The following is a 17,209-nucleotide window of genomic DNA, read 5'->3' on the forward strand; positions in this document are numbered from 1 at the left end:
ACTCACTCCTCAACTTTCCCCTTCTTCTGCCTCCACTTCTCTTTGCACAGAATCTTTCTGATTTCTTTCAAAATTCAACATGACTTTCTTCCTCCCCTCAGCTTACCTTCCCTTTCCCCTTCCTGTCCTACAACTCTCTCCTCCTTCTCCATCATCACTGATCCAGAAGTTTCTCATCTGCTCTCCTTCTCTAATCCCCTCATTTGCCACAGTCACCCCATCCCATCACCTGATCTCCCTTTTACCCACTTTCATCTCTGCCCTTACTCATTAACATCTCCCATCCCTATGGCTCTTTACCTTCACAATGCAAACATGCTTTAAACTCCCCTATCATAAAAACAACCCTCCACTTCCCTCTCCAACTACCACATCATCTTCCTTCTCCCTTTCATCTCTAAGATCATTGAACCCACTGTTTACAATTAATGTCTGGAATTCCTTTCATCCAATTCCATATGAAACCCTCTCTATTCTGGCTTTTGACCATTGAATTTCACAGAAACCACAGTTGTCAAGTTTCTGCTGACTTCTTTCTATCTAAAACTCAAAACCACTGCTATATAAGAACAGCCATACTGGGTCAGACCAAAGGTCCATCTAGCCCAGTATCCTGTCTTCTCAGAGTGGCCAATGCCAAGTGCTTCAGAGGGAATGAACAGAACATGTAATCAAATGATCCATCCCGTCACACATTCCCAGCTTCTGGCAAACAGAGGCTAGGGACACATGCATCCCTACCCATCCTAACAGGCATTGATGGACCTATCGTCCATGAATTTATCTAGTTCTTTTTTGAATGCTGTTAAAGTCTTGGCCTTCACAACATCCTTTGGCAAATAGTTCCACAGGTCAACTATGCACTATGACTAGACTGTTCTCAGTGGTACCAGATAACAGAACAAGGAGTAATGGTCTCAAGTTGCAGTGGGGGAGGTTTAGGCTGGATATTAGGAAAAACTTTTTCACTAGGAGGGTGGTGAAGCACTGGAATGGGTTACCTAGGGAGGTGGTGGAATCTCCTTCCTTAGAGGTTTTTAAGGTCAGGCTTGACAAAGCCCTGGCTGGGATGATTTAGTTGGGATTAGGTTCTGCTTTGAGCAGGGGGTTGGACTAGATGACCTCCTGAGGTCCCTTCCAACCCTGATATTCTATGATTCTAAGAAATACTTCCTTTTGTTTGTTTTAAATTTGCTGCCTATTAATTTCATTTGGTGACCCCTAGTTCCTGTGTTATGAGGAGGAGTAAATAATAATTCCTTATTTACTTTCTACACACCAGTCATGATTTTATAGACCTCTATCAGATCCCCCCTTAGTTGTCTCTTTTGCAAGCTGAAAAGTTCCAGTCTTAATAATCTCTCCTCATATGGAAGCTGTCACATACCCCTAAATCATTTTTGTTGCCTCTTTCTGTACCTTTAACCATTCTAATATATATTTTTTGAGATGGGTCGACCAGATCTGCCCACAGTATTCAAGATGTGAGCATACCATGGATTTATTTAGAGGCAATATGATATTTTCTTTTATTATCTATCCCTTTCCTAATGATTCCCAACATTTTGTTTGCTTTTTGGACTGCCGCTGCACATTTAGTGGATGTTTCCAGATAACTATCCACAATGATTCCAAGATCTCGTTCTTTCATCCCCCTTCACTGATTAGCTGCCTTTGACACTGTCTTCTTGAAATCTTGTCCTCCCTTGGCTTCTGTCACTCTACCTTCTCCTTCCTTTCTAATCTCTCCTTCAGAATGTCATTTGGAGGATCCTCCTAATCCCCCCTCTGACTTTCTTCTGGAGGTTCCAAAGTGCTCTGTGCTTGGTCCCCTTCTCTTCTCCCTCTATACTGTATCCTTGGGGAATCTCATTCACCAACACAAATTCAACTGCCATTTTTATGTTGCAGTCTTCACAAATTTACCCATCTGCTGCAGATCTGTCTCCTGTCAAAACTAAAATCTGTTTCTTTGACCTCTTCACATGGATGTCTAGCTGTTGGCTAAAACAGAGTTTTTAATCCCACTTCTCCCCCAAGTCCTCCTTACTACCTCATTTCTTAATCACTGTGGATAGCACTACTATCCTGCCTGTCACTCAGGCCCATAACCTGTGCATCATCTTTCATTTGGACCTCTCTCTAGGTCCTCACATCCAGCCTATGTCTAAATCTTGCAAATTCTTTCTGTATAACATTTCTAAGATACAACCTTTCCTATCAATTCACACAGCTAAAACTCTGACCCGGTTCTCATCTCGTGTCTTGCTTGCTGCAACATCCTTTTCTCATCTTGACAAATGTAATCTTACCTCACTGATATCCATTCAGAATACTGCTGCAGATATTTTGTCAAGCCCATCACTTTGACCATGTCACCCCTCTCTTTGCGCCCCTGCTCGGTTCCTCCTTTTCTGTATTGCATCAAATGTAAGCTACTTGCTTTGTTACCCCAGGAAAATATCCAAGGATCCCAGAGTAGCCCTCCTTTTGCTTACTTCCAGGTTCCCAAGATGTTGACCTATTAATCTGTTCCTGTAAGGTGAAAGGAGGGGACCTGCCCTAGTAGACTTGCCAGGGTTTACCCAGGATTTCCCTATGCCCTTCAGAAAATTCTCCCAGAACAGACTAGATCTCTTCACCCCTGGGAGGACACAGATACAGCCTTCTGCTCAAAAGATTGACACCCAGGCAGTACTTTTCCAAAACAAAGTATTTTATTTATTTGGTGTAACCAACTTTTCCTAATACAGTTAATCTAAACCTGAATGAAAACATAAACATAAATTCATTAACACAGATATACAAGTCAAAGTACCAGATACTGTAATGTCATACAGTTGGAATGGCTTAAAAGGGACTATGTTCTGTACATGGTGATCAATCATATGCAGGACACTGACAGCAATTTTTATAAACTCTAAACTTTATACATAGTAACATACACATACACACACAGACACTAATCTTTATTATACCAAGCATACACATTCATTAACCCTATTTCTATTCTATATCCTATACTATGGCTGAGATGCTTACTCCTTGTAGTTTTCTTTCCCTATGCTCTGTCTTAAGGATCCTTCTGCCCTGTCCCAGCATCCCGCTGCTGCTAATGTCACCCTGCAGTTGCTTCTTTTTTGCTGTTCTTTGTTCATTTAGGTTTCTCTGATCTTCTCCTTCTTCTTCTCCTGCTCCTAACCTGACTGATTTTTGCCTGTTTATGCTCTGCCTTATATACAGTATTTGGTCTGTTCTGATTGACTTATTTTTCAATCCTAGCATTAGCACAGGATTTCTCGCAACAAATTTTTTGGTGGCCTCAGAGTGTGGCCACCAACTCTTGCTGATGGCTGCATTGACACTTTTTCCTAAAATTATTTATTTTTTCCTAAATTAATAAAGTAATATGCACATAGATATATCCAAATCATTGTAATTTATTTATGTAATGTTTGTTTTGTTTTTGTTTTTGCAGACTCAGTAATAAAAATAATGCAGTTATCTCTATTCTTTACTGGACCTAACAGAATAGGTTTATTTTGCTTTTTTGGTAAAAGTGGGTGTACAACAATTCTGAAGTAAATTTAAAAATGCTTTGACATAATAGAAGTCCAAATAATAATGAAAAACATATCTTGGCAGCTTGGGTCTGGGGAGGGGAAAGCAGGGGAAGCACGGCTGTGGCTGCAGCTGGCCCGGGGCTCCTCTGGTCAGGTGGCGGGGCTTGGGGCCTCGGCCGGTCCTGAGCTCCGCTGGCCGAGGGGGAATGGGGGGGTGCTCTGGGCTTCAGCCAGCCAGGGATCCTCCAGCTGAGGGGTGGGGCGCTCGGGGCTTCTCCGGGTGGGGGGCTTGTAGCTCCAGCTGCAGGGGGGGCAGAGGGGTCTTGGGGCTCTGGTTGCCGGAGGGTTAGGTGGAAGGGGTGGAGTCAAGGGCTAGCATCCCCAAACGGGGGCTCCACCCATTGCCCATGCGCTCGCCTCCTGACCCCCCCGCCTGCCTTCTGCATCCCTCCTCAGTCCCCCACCCGCCGCTCGCCTCCTCACTCCCCTGCCACAGACATTTCCCTGCCCACCGCAAGTACCTCTGCTCACTGGTGGCTCACCGCTCACCTCCTCACTCCCCCACTCGCAGCCAGACCCCCCCGCCTGCCTCCTTACCCTGCTGCTGGCTTCCCACTCACCTCCTTACTCCCCCGTTAGCCTTCCCGCCACTCGCCTCACCTCCTCGCCCCCCCGCTTCACGCCTCCTCACCCCCCTGCTCGCAACCAGACCCCCCCACCTGCCTCCTCACTCTGCTGCTGGCTCACCGCTCATCTCCTTACTCCCCTGCCAGGAGAGTGCTCCGGGGCTATGGTGGAGAGAGAGCACTCTCCTCAGATCTCTCCCCTCAGCAGCACCTATGCTGGGGGGAAGAGGTGCCTCTCTCCGCTGCAGCAACTCCGGGGCTGCAGGATAGGTGCCCCTTTGCCCCAGCAGGTCCGGGCCAGTGCTGGGTTCTGGCTGGGGGAGGGGCGCCCGGCATGGGGCTGGGTTGGGCCCGGGGGAGGGCCGCTCCGGCCATGCCTGGGGCCGCAGTGTCCCAGCCACAGCTGGGTCTGGGCAGGGCCAGGCCACAGCAGAGTTGGTGCCAGTGGAGGGGCACCCCAGCCATGGCAGGTTGGGGGCCTGTCTAGGTTGGGGCTGGGAGAAGGGGGCTGGGGGAGGGGTGCCCCTCCCCCAGCCGGTCCCCGGGTGGGTCCCCTGTGCGCCTGCGTGGCTCTAAAATAGGCTGCTCCGTGGCAGTGCAGCTTACAGGGAAGTTGGAGGGGCTGATACTTCCTCCCCCACCCAGGAAACTGCCGTGGCCGCAGGGAAACCCCTCCGTGGCCTCATGCAGCCATGGTGGCTGCATTTGAGAAACGGTGCATTAGCATGCCTATCCTCCAATCAGCTTCGGACCCTCTCTGAGTGGTCCATACTTTAGACCAATCATAACTGCTAAATCTGGCTGCCAATCAAACGTGTTGCACAACTAGTTTACCACACATGCGTGACTGATCCCTCCCTGCAATGTTGGAGTGACCTGTACCTGACCTCAGTCCACACTCTGCCTACCAACACGCCATTATGAAATTATGCTTCATATGCCTACCTACTGTCAAAGAAGGAAGCACCGGGACGGTCCCTGTATCAAGTATCTAGTTTCAAAAGGTTCATCCTGTACCTCTGTCCTCCCCCATGACTGTCACAATCACTGACCCCCACCCCTCTCTTTCCATGTTGCAAGGTGGGAAAGGGCTGTCCCCCAGGATTCTTGCCCTTTGACTGTTGCAGCTAGCATTGGCAAGAAACGAGATTGAAGTGCTAATTGGAGCCTTGTGTGTCTAGGTCAGGGGTGCCAACCTGAGCCTGAGAAGGAGCCAGAATTTACCAATGTATATTGCCAAAGAACCACAGTAATATGTCAGTAGCCCCCCATCAGCTCCCCAGCCCCCAGCACCTCCCACCGGCCAGCAGCCTCCACCAATGAGCACCTACTCCACCCTCCCCCTGCAATCAGCTGTTTCATGTGCACAGGAGGCTATGGGGGGTGGAGGAGTGAGGGCATGGCAGGCTTAGGGGAAGGAGCCTTGGGGGAAGAGGTGGAGTGGGGGCAGGGCTTGGGGCAGAGCAGGGGGTTGAGCAGTGAGCACCCCCCAGCACAGTGGAAAGTTAGCATCTATAGCTCCAGCCCTGGAATCCGTGCCTAGGTAAGGAGCCGCATATTAACCTCTGAAGAGCTGCATGCGGTGAGGAGCCACAGGTTGGCCACCTCTGGTCTAGGTGCTTACCAGGCTGCAGGGGCAGGGGAGAGGCCAGAAACTGAATCCCTCTTTCTCATCAGTAGTCTCTAGTGTATCTGCAAAAAGGAAGTAAAGAGGAAATTAGTGAAATGCCCACAATGGAAAGGTTCAAAATCCACTAGAGATGGAGACTTTATTTTGAAAGAAAAGATGACTTGTCAGATCTAACCCCTTACCTTTCCTTTTAATAAAAATATCACTTTAGGGTACTGCAATGTATTAAAACAAAGCAGAGCAGTGTATATTTCCTTATGGGTAATGAAAATTCAGAGCAGTGAATAGATGAGAAATAAGAATGCGTTTTAAAGAGTGTATCATTGCTTTTTTAAAAAGTATACTGTAGTCCGTGAAACAAATGCTAAAAAAAAATTACCTTGCATATTGATATTATACTGCTACTAGCATTAATTACGTTATTGGGGTTATCTTACTTCCTAGGATGTATCAAGTAGAACACAAAGTAAGTAATATGTTCCATTTGACACTTGCATATGTGCATTAATAGAAATCTAGCAGAAAAATCATTATGAAATGTAGAGAGATGAAGCTATATTTATTGGATGTAAGTGTGTATCTGTTCATTGCAACACAATAATAGGAACTGAGGAAAAATATATCTGAGCTGATAATTTGGAAAAGAAATAACTCATTTGTTTACTCCAGTGATGGCTTTTCTATTCTCTCCTCTGTGTAAACCTGTTAAATTTCAAATGTCATTCATTCTTCAATTTTGGAAGTGTAATATTGTTTTAGGTGTAGTCTTGGAAACTATAAAATGGATAAAATATTTATTAGAGCTCAGATGATTGAAACCCTGAATTCTGTTTCCTTCAGAGCTAGATCATGAGAAACACTTTACTGTGTTATATATTTATTTAGTTCTATGATTATTTATTATGGACTGAAGGACTACTCTGAAAGTTGGAAAATAAATTATATGCATTCTTGTTTGAGCATAACAAGTTTGAAAGAAAGGGGTAGTTCTGTATACTTCAGTGATAGTAATATCTTGGTTGGTCTAATTCTATTCTCTTTTCCACTCACAATTCAAAACTAAGTCTAACCAACTCTATTTACTCCGGCCACTAAGCCTTACTGCCCTGTTGACAAGGATGAACCTAATGAATTTGGCTGCTAAGCCTTACTGCCCTGTGAGTCAGGGTATGATCACTGACTCTGGCTGCCCTGTGGGTCAGGGTGCTGTTACTGACTCTGATCATTAGGCCCTGTTGCCCTGAAAGTCAGCTGTTACTATGGACTTTGGCCGCTAGGCCCCATTGGCCTGGGAGTCAGAGTATCGTTTTTGACTCTGGCCACTAGGCCTTACAGCCTGGGGAGTCAGGGGACCGCTATTGACTCTGACTCCTACGCCACACAGCCCTACAGCAAAGAGCTGATCGGTGGACTTAAACCCTTAGCTGGCCAAAAGAACAGTCATCCTAAGTGCATGGGGCACATGTTCACTGAGAGTGGAATACAGGCAGTCCTCAGACTTATGACACAATTGGTTCCTGAAAATTGCACTGTAAGTCGAAACGTTGTAACTCGGAACCACAGTCCACTCCATTGTGGGACCGAGCGTTGTAAAGTCGAAACCAACTGTCGTAAGTCGAATCAGGGTGTAAATTCAGAAGTGTCATAAGTGCCGTTCGTCATAAGTCGAACAGCGTAAAGTCGAGGACTGCGTATATATATATGGACAACATATCCCAAAATGTAAAGTCACTTTTTTTGGTATCACATGCCAGGTATTATGAAGATTAAGGAATATATTTCAGTTGGGGTAAGGACTGGACTCCTGGTTGTGGGTGCAATTTATAACCACATTTTAAAATCTATAAAATGACCTGATTTGCAGTATGTCTGATTACCTAACAGTTTTACAGTGTTAGCTGGCCTTTTCAGGGAGTTGGAGCTTATCTGCACCAGTGATAGGTGTTTATCTCCCTAAGTGGAGGAAAAGAACAGTGTCACAAGAGGGGGGAACTAAGGAAAGGCCTGCTAGGAAAACAAGAGCAGCTGGTAGCTCAGCTGGAGGGAGGTAACCTAATAGAGAAGGACTCCAGGGAGAATGGCCTTGCAAATCAATGCTATATACAAGACAGAGATACCCAGGAAGGCTGGGAGTATAGGTAGAGGCTCTGGCAAGAAGCAGGGCAGGTCAAGGAAATGGGGTAGACAGCCCAATTGTTTAGGCCCTGTGTCTGTGTGGGGGACAGAGCAATGGCTCCTGTATACAAGGGGAAGAAGTGTTTGGTTAGAGCCCAGGAGGGCTGGCATCTGAGCCCAGGAGAAAGGCTGAAGAGACGGTGAAATGGACAGACCCTTAGGGAAAAAAGACTGTGCCTGGTGAGACTGAGGAGGAAGATTGGTTCTGTGTGTGTTTGGACTTTCCTTGTACTCCAAAAGAAGTGAACTTTTTATGTGATTTAGCTAGCCAGAGGGTTAAGGCACCTCAGCAACTGAACTTGCTGAGTGCCAAGAAAGAACCATTCGAGATGAGCGGAAAATGAGGCAGCAGACAGGCCAAAAGCCAGAATAGGTAGTTCCTGTTACAGCAGGCAAAACTTTGCTCACTGTATATTTTATATGGTATAGATTATATGGCATAAGTACTAAGTCCCTGATCCTGGAAACACTTTTGCATGTGTCAAACTTTACTCATCTTTGTAAAGTTCAGCACACACAAGCATTTGCAGGGTTGTGGTCTGTGGTGTTTGGTAATCACTGTGAGATTTACAGCTTGACAGATATGTGGCCAATTCTATATCTCAGTCCCAACTGCATCTGCATTACATAACACAAGCTTCTTGAAGGTACAGCTCCCCACAGGGTCCAAGGGTGGAATTGTGAGTGGCATTTACAGTAGGGCACACAAGAAGTCTCTGATGGTTCCCAGGGGTTCCCAGCGTTGTGAGGCACCTAACTACCACTTGCTTTTAGTGTCTGCTCTTCCATTGGTCAGCTCCATCAGTCATCGTTAACACAAGCACTCCTCTCTAGGCCTTGCTGGCCCTGCTGTTAGTCCACAGGTCAGCAGTAGGCACACTCCAACCCTTGAGACCTCCAAGCATCTCCCTGGAATGTCCAGCTCCTGATTCTCTGAACACTTGCAGTATTCACAGATTTTCTACTTTGAAAGAAGCAGCATACTCCAGCTTACTCGTTTCACCTCAGATCACCTCTCTGCTTAACACAGAGCACTTAGATTTGTTTATAGTGAAAACCAAGTGTAAGTTTATTTAACAAAGCTCAGAGATTCAAGTAGCAGTATTGGGAAAAGAATGGTTACGTATAAAACAATCATTTTGCCATTGGCTTAGTATGCAAATAGACATACAGTGCAAGGCACACAATACATAATACCCAAATGGCCAGACATGGATATAGGTGTCTGCTACCTCCTGCCTGAAAGTAACACTTCTGAGCTAGGTCACCTCCTCGTGAAACCTTAAGAACATAATTTTTAGTATAGATACATAACTCCTTATATATTATTTGTACATACATTTCACAATGATTATGTCAACCAGTGGGTACCAACTCTCGCTAGAGACCTCATATGCCTCTCTTCGGTGAACTATTATGCATATATGGGATCCCAGGCGATCCCTGTAAAACCCTGTGCACTCCCTGTGCTCTCTGCCAGTTGGCACCAAAGGGTCCCTGGATCAGTCTCCCTACCCCATCTCTCACTTTGCATTAATAGACAAGAGTCAAAGGGACCACATTAGTAGTCCCTGATTCCCAGTGAGTTTAGAAAATGTTATTACTGCTTACTTCCCTGGCAGTTGGTGCTCTACAAACAATAGTAATAAATTAGTCATGGCAAACAAAGAACAGAAAACTTTAACATGTATGTTAAGAGTGGACGTGTTATTCCTTGACTTTAGCAAAGCTTTTGATACGGTCTCCCACAGTATTCTTGCCGACAAGTTAAAGAAATATGGGCTGGATAAATGGACTATAAGGTGGATAAAAAGCTGGCTAGATCATTGGGCTCAACGGGTAGTGATCAATGGCTCCATGTCTAGTTGGCAGCCGGTATCAAGCGGAGTGCCCCAAGGGTTGGTCCTGGGGCCGGTTTTGTTCAATATCTTCATGAATGATCTGGAGGATGGCATGGACTGCACCCTCAGCAAGTTTGCAGATGACACTAAACTGGGAGGAGTGGTAGATATGCTGGAGGGTAGGGATAGGATACAGAGGGACCTAGACAAATTAGAGGATTGGGCCAAAAGAAATCTGATGAGGTTCAACAAGGACAAGTGCAGAGTCCTGCACTTAGGATGGAAGAATCCCATGCACTGCTACAGACTAGGGACCGAGTGACTAGTCAGCAGTTCTACAGAAAAGGACCTAAGGGTTACAGTGGATGATATGAGTCAACAGTGTGCCCTTGTTCCCAAGAAGGCTAATGGCATTTTGAGCTGTATAAGTAGGGGCATTGCCAACAGATTGAGGGACGTGATCATTCCCTTCTATTTGGCATTGGTGAGGCCTCATCTGGAGTACTGTGTCCAGTTTTGGGCCCCACACTACAAGAAGGATGAGGAAAAATTGGAAAGAGTTCAGCAGGGGGTTGGACTAGATGACCTCCTGAGATCCCTTCCAACCCTGATATTCTATTATTCTATGATTCTATGTGAGAAATGGCAATGTAAATATTAGTAACATAGCAAATACAGAAGGGATTGTCTTCAAACTTGACTTATTTTTCCTTCCTCATGAGGACTGTAAAACAAAAGCCCAGTTTTAAGTTTCTTCCTTCAGTAGTTTGAGTTATTTAAATGCAAATATTTCAGTTAGAACATGTGAGAACATTATATCTTTCCTGACTGCACAGCTCAGAAAATCACTGATCTATCGCTCAAATTTTCAGCATTTTTGGGCTTTTAATCTTTTTAAATACCTTTTAATCCAAAAGATATTTGTGCAAGAAAGATATGAGCAAATACACAAAGGATTGAGGGAACGTTAGAATGGAAAAAATCTATCTGACTCTTACTTATAATACTGTGCATGTAAACCAATTTAGAAATATCACACAGGTACTATGTACAGTGTACTATTGTGGAAGATTGTGTGCTGGCTATCTACTTTTCTCTTTCTATCGAGTGGGTCTATAATTAAAAAGATAGGCTTACTGCATTCAAAGACCCTGTCAAGAGATGTGAGTAATATCACTTGTATATTTGTTACCTTTGTATGGTTTCCCTTTCTTATCAGGGAAAATGGTAAGGAAGCAGGAGCTTAAGATTTAAGATTAACAATGAGTCATTAACTGGCTATGAGAGCAACACACTGCAGAAATACTTCACCTTAAAAGAGGGAAATCACTTGATACATTCCTGTATCACAACCTGAAGGATCATCACTTGTTATCACTAGCAAAGAGGGCTGTGTCAGAGAAGGTAGGAATCTTAAACCATGTATGGTGATGCCCCAGCAATTTTGAAAGGGACCACTTCAGCAAACTTCTGTCATTCATAAGGCCAAAATACTGAACCAATCCCAATGATATGAATAAAAAAGGCAGTCAATGATTACTTGCATTTTCCTAGTGCCACAGACATGTTAGGCCGATTCTAGTCTCATTCACAGACAATGAGCTCAAATTCTTGTTTTCACACAGTGTTTTATTTTTTACATTCTCTTCGCCACATTAAGGCTCAACAAATTAATTAAAGGATCAGAAGGCACATAAGCAAATGCATTTAATTTTAAACACAGAATTAAAATCAGACATGTTGTTGTGATCAAGTGTTGTGCTTATTACAACCACCTGTCAGTTTCAGTCATCCTTCCTGTTAGTTGCTTCTCAAGAAGCAGTGGAGTGTGGCGGCATGAGATGTGTGTAGAAAGGTAGAGAAAGCTAGAGGTAAAGTAAATAGAGCTACAGAGGAAAATCAGACTAAGGAAGGTTCAGAGACAGGAGCAAATACAACAAGAATGGGGATGCAAGTAAATATGAAGATTTAAAAACAAAAACAAGAAACATAGGGCAGATGAGTGACAAACAAAACAAGTGGATAAATAGAGAAGGGACCATTTAAAATCTTATTATGAGGGGAAAGAAAGTGGTTAAAATGGAGAAATAAAATTAGGATTTATGCAAAAGAATCCTGCCTGTATGCATACAACATATTGTGTTTTTATCTTAGTGTTAGAGATTCATTCACTCAACTCCCAAGCATATGCTTGGCAGCTTGCATATATACAACCAGTGGTACATGCTCTTGGAGAGGATGTGGAGAGCAAGAGGGTGATGTAATTAATAAATTAGCATAGTACATGTGATCTAATCTAATAAAAAAATGCTGGCTACAAAATGAACAAATGCAAGACAGCAGCCACAATAAGCTCACCTTTGGGAATCTAGGGTATGAAGTTTTTTAAATGAAGTAAATAGGGCTTTCTATAGCTTTGCTTAACAGTAATACATTTATGGGGAGTGGCACTGACAGCAGTGCAAGGGGAATCCTCCTTCCCCGCCCGCCAGCCTGCCTCCCCCCACCTCAGAGCTTCCCCTTTCCCTGGATCTCCTGTTCTTCCAAGAACTGGCTGCAAGGAGGAGGAAGTAGGTTTGTCTGGAACAAGACAAAGGAGGGAACTACATCCAGCTCAAATAAAAGGGAAGAATTTATAGAAGATTAAAGGAAGGGCTAGTTCCTAATCAAAAGATGGACAAATGGCTTACAAGCAAGTCCCCATTTAAATAGTTGGACCTACACACATGCTTAGAAACTGGCTAGTAAATCCTAAAGTCTAGATGGGCATGAATGCTTCTTTAATGTTTAGGAATTGCTTAAGAATTGCATCCCCATTAGCAGTCAAAATTATTTTCAAGTGCTTATGAAATGTTTGAGCTTTGTCTTGGGTAACCATTCTCAATTCTTTTTTTCCCCACTGACATAGAGGTTCGGGCTATAAAGAAACATAACTTAACCTTTTATTCTTTTTTTCCAGCTCATTCTAAGTTAGAAATAGAAATAGCTTTTGTTAATTGAAGAAGGCTTGTGGAGTCAAATTTGGTATATCTCTGAAATGGGAAAATGGCTTATGAACAAAGGGCAAAGTTTGAGCTTTATTGTATTTTTTTGTCAGTGGTTAGAAATGAGATAAAAAAGCATAATGGGGGCAGATTTTCAAAGGCATGAAGCAGAGCTAGGCATCCAACTTGTATTGACTTTCAGTAAGAGTTGGGGACTTAACTGGCTTTTGGGCTTTGAAAATCTTCCTGTAATCACTTTATGAATCTCAAGCTGTCTTGGTCCAAAACCCAGTGACTGACTGAAAAATCATCCCATCGTGGCAGCTGCAAAAGGTTGTGGCACAGAAGGAAACAATGGGAGGCTTTTCAGTGTTGAGGGCTGCTGCTGTTGCTTTGGGTGGGTTGGTGCTGTGGGGTAGGGAGGAGGGATTGGTTCAGGATGCTAATGGCCCGGCCAGTGGGGATTGCTGATGGTGGCATAGGAGAAGGGGTGTGTGTGTGTGTGTGTGTTGTGGGGGGAGGGGAGATGCCTGACCTTGTGGGTGGCTATTTGGAGTGCTGGGTAGGGTACTCCGCTGCTCTCCCTGCCTGCCCAGTGCTCAGCTCTGGGACTGTGCTTCTTCCAGAGTTTGAAGCCAGCTCCACAGCCTTTGCAATTCCTGCTTCCTCAGCCCCAGAGAGAAGCAGTGTGTGGAAAGGTGGCACAAGGGTGGGGTAGCAGCAGGAGCAGCCTTGTCTCCTGCTGGCCACTAGTGACCATAGAAACCTCTCCTTTGCAATTTATTTCCTGCTCATGGCCCTCAGGTTAGGAATAACTGGGTTACTTAATGAGTTAGGTGGCCATTGCTTTGTAGGCTTGAGTGTATTTTCATTAAGCCTCTCTGAATGGTGCAGAGTTTAGTGTCATTTGCAAACCAAACCTGCAAGTCCATTCAACCCCTGTAGATTCACTATAAAGCTCAGTTTCATCCCAGACTTTCAGTGGAAATCCTTATTGCTACACTTTGCATCTAACATCCTGGCCATCCCCTTCATGCCAGGTCCCGGGACACCATCTCCTTTCCTTCTTTGTCTTTATGAGTCTTCCTTTTTTCTCCTCCCCTGTGCTCTTGAGATCAAGTCACCCTCTCACTCCCACCCCCTCTCCTTTTCACAAGGGGCAGGACTAGCTGGAGCTGCTCTTTAGCAGGCTCTTTGGGGGTGAGTGGCATGTGGTCAAGGCCACTGACTTCTCCAGTTTTTAAAGTTGTTTTGTAGGGTGGCATGGTTCTGAGCCCTCACCTTGCCACTAGTAAAGCATGCTTTTACTACAGGCCACTGAGTCAATATAGACACTGCCACACCTATTACTAGAGGATAATACACAAATTTGAAGGAGAGGTGAAAGCTGCATTAGATAAATGTATGACAGGAAACCCACTAAAGCAAATAAATTACACACCAGCAGTAGAATACATCACTTTTATAAGGGGCCATCAAGACATAAATCAGGCCTACATACAGTTTGCAGTCAGCAAGCTCTCTTACATTATACACAGAAACATACATAAGATGAAATATATAAACAGCACAGTGAAACATTTCTATTAGACTATAATAGATACTGAGACTTCAGGTATACCATTCATTTAAAAAAATTATATTGCATACTGAAAAAAATATATATGTCATAGTGAAACAGATGGCATATTCTGTAGTATTTATACTAGAAACTGAAATGTAGATACAGTGCTCTGCGTTGCAAGTTTTTTGTATAACATAGTGGACTTACTAAGTACATTATGGAAATTAATGATATAGATTTAGATGAGCCTGTACTATTTTGGTACCATGCAATGTTTTCTTTGCTTGTGTAGGTATAATCTGTAGACAACACTTACTCCTAAGGAAATGATTCTTGGTCAGAGTGAGTCTGATGCAGTATATAGACTTCACCAGTGATATGCTCAACTTTTAAGAAGTACTTTGCAACAACTGCCAAAAGACATTTATTCAGCTCATAACTCTTATCCATTAATATATAATAAATAGTATTTGCAACACTATTTGGGCTTGTTCCATCTGTTGACTCCCTAATAGTGTTAAAAGGTCAAAGCTGAGAAGTTTGTATTCTGACCCAAATTTCCCCCCGCCCCCTCCCAATGTTTGCTTTTAGGGTTTTATTTGGGCTCTTTTGAGAGAGAGGTACCAGCTGCAACATTCACATTCAGTCCAAGTTTGGATATAGAACTCTACCCAAATCCCACACAGGATTTTGATTTGGGTCCCCCCTCTAGTTACAGTAAAGACTAATTTTGTTCAAATAGAACATGCTGGCTAATCAAATGTATATCCTAGTAGTGAAATTACTCATGCACAAAAACTCTAAAAGTTTCCCCCCCCCCAAGGGTGTCACTCTGCAAGGCCTAATTCCCTGCTTCCTCACACCTTATGGAGTCATTTAAACATGTGCAGAGGTAGCGTAAAGCTCTACCAAGCCAGAATGGCAAAGTTCTACTTCCACTTTGCGCAAGGATCTGGACAAGATTCAAGGTAGTCAGGAATCTGGCTTGCAGTCTGTATTTCACCTCTTACAAAGTATCTTAATGGTGTGTATTCAAAAGGTTTATATATTTACATAAGAGTAAATATGGCCATACTTCTCACATATAACTGAAGTAAAATTTAATTAAACCATTTGTTTTCAGTGTGGTCAGCAGTTTGTTGCACGCTCCTGAACCATATCAGCAATGCATTTGATTGAAGCTTGGGATGCTATCAAGTTTAGCCTTTCATAATTGTTTCATGTTTTGTTTGTATTTTCTCCTTCCACTTTTCTTGACTGTTGCATGCTTGCTTTCATAGTTAGGTTATAGTTGCCCTTTTAAAAATGGTGTTCTCTACAATTTTTTATGCAGCTCTTCCTGGCAAAAAAAGGAATACAATAAAAGGTAACTGACAATTCAAAGCTGGTCTAAACTGACATGGCTTTATTAACATCAGTGGAATTTTCCTTATTTATACTAGCTGAGGATCTGGCCCCAATGCATATCTCTTCATCTTAACTCTAGTCCACATGCCATGAACCATATACTGTGTACCAGTATCCCAGCTTTCCTACAGATTTTATAGCAATGGCGTGCCTGATTCTGCATCCTTTATTCATTTCACGTAGTGCTTAGTCATGTGACAGGTCACATTAACTTCAGTTAAACCTATTGCATGTAAATAAGCGCTGTTTCTGAGTAATAGGTTAGGGAATCAGGCCCCCAGTTTGCAAACCCAGCCACGCTACAGGTGTATATGGAACTTTAGCAAGATTTCCTCATGTGAGACCTCCTTAGGTTAGCATATTGATGACCAAACTTTTCCTATGTCCTTGCAATCTGCTGTGGAATTCAGAGAGAGAGAGAGAGAGAGTGTGTGTGTGTGTGTGTGTGTGTTCATATGCACTGTGGAAATTGGGAAAAGCGCAGACATCTTAGTCTTCCAGGAAGAGCAAGAGTCAGGCTAACTCTTCTATTTAATAATGCAAGACTTTAATGCAGGGCCTGGGCGAGTGGAAAAAACTGTGAGAGGTTATTTTGACCTTGTGTTAGATAAGAATGGAACACAGATTGTAGCAGAAAATTGATGAGAAAAGTAAGATATCAGAAGGAATATGTATAAACAAGAGGCGGTTGTTGATCATTACTGTATGTAACAAAGATATAAAAGCTTGCCCCAATTGTTTATCTAACGGAGACCTGCCTGGGACGGGGTGGGGGGGACCCCCGCCCTTGTGTACTTTCCCCTTGCAAGTGTCAGGAAAATAAACTGTCTCTGACTTGTTGCAACCAACCTGAGAGTGAAGACTCTGTTTTCTTCCGCAGCACTGAGCCAATCCTCTCACAACATTCAAAAATTGTCTGAAAACAATCTTTTCACAGGTGTTTTTATTGGTGGTTCCTGTTTTTCACTGTGGCCATTCTTTTTATCAAAGCAGCTATGTTTTTTACAGTATCTGGGTGTCTTGGTGGAGGAGCATTGTGGGAAGATATTATCTATATACTATAAATGTTTGTGTGATTTTAGGCATTTATATTGAAAATGTCTGTGCAAGCTCCCAATACCCTTGGTAAGTATCTTGTGTTGGGATTTTGTGGTTCCCAATGAGTCAGATGCTGGGCAGAATCAAGGAATTTCGATCGATGCGATGCGATTCAATTCGATGTGATGTGATTCGATTCAATTCAATTCAGTTCAACAAGGCTTTATTCAATGTGCACAAAGGTAGCGCCCCGGTACAAAAATCAGGCAGAGTCCCTCCAGCAAGGAGCCCCTCCCATTGCTATTTTATAGCACATGGCACTTACATAACAAGTTACATAACACAAACCTCTAACCAATCATATTTAACCTTTCTATATAT

This window comes from Emys orbicularis, chromosome 2 (assembly GCF_028017835.1).
Source record: "Emys orbicularis isolate rEmyOrb1 chromosome 2, rEmyOrb1.hap1, whole genome shotgun sequence".
NCBI lineage: Eukaryota > Metazoa > Chordata > Testudines > Emydidae > Emys > Emys orbicularis.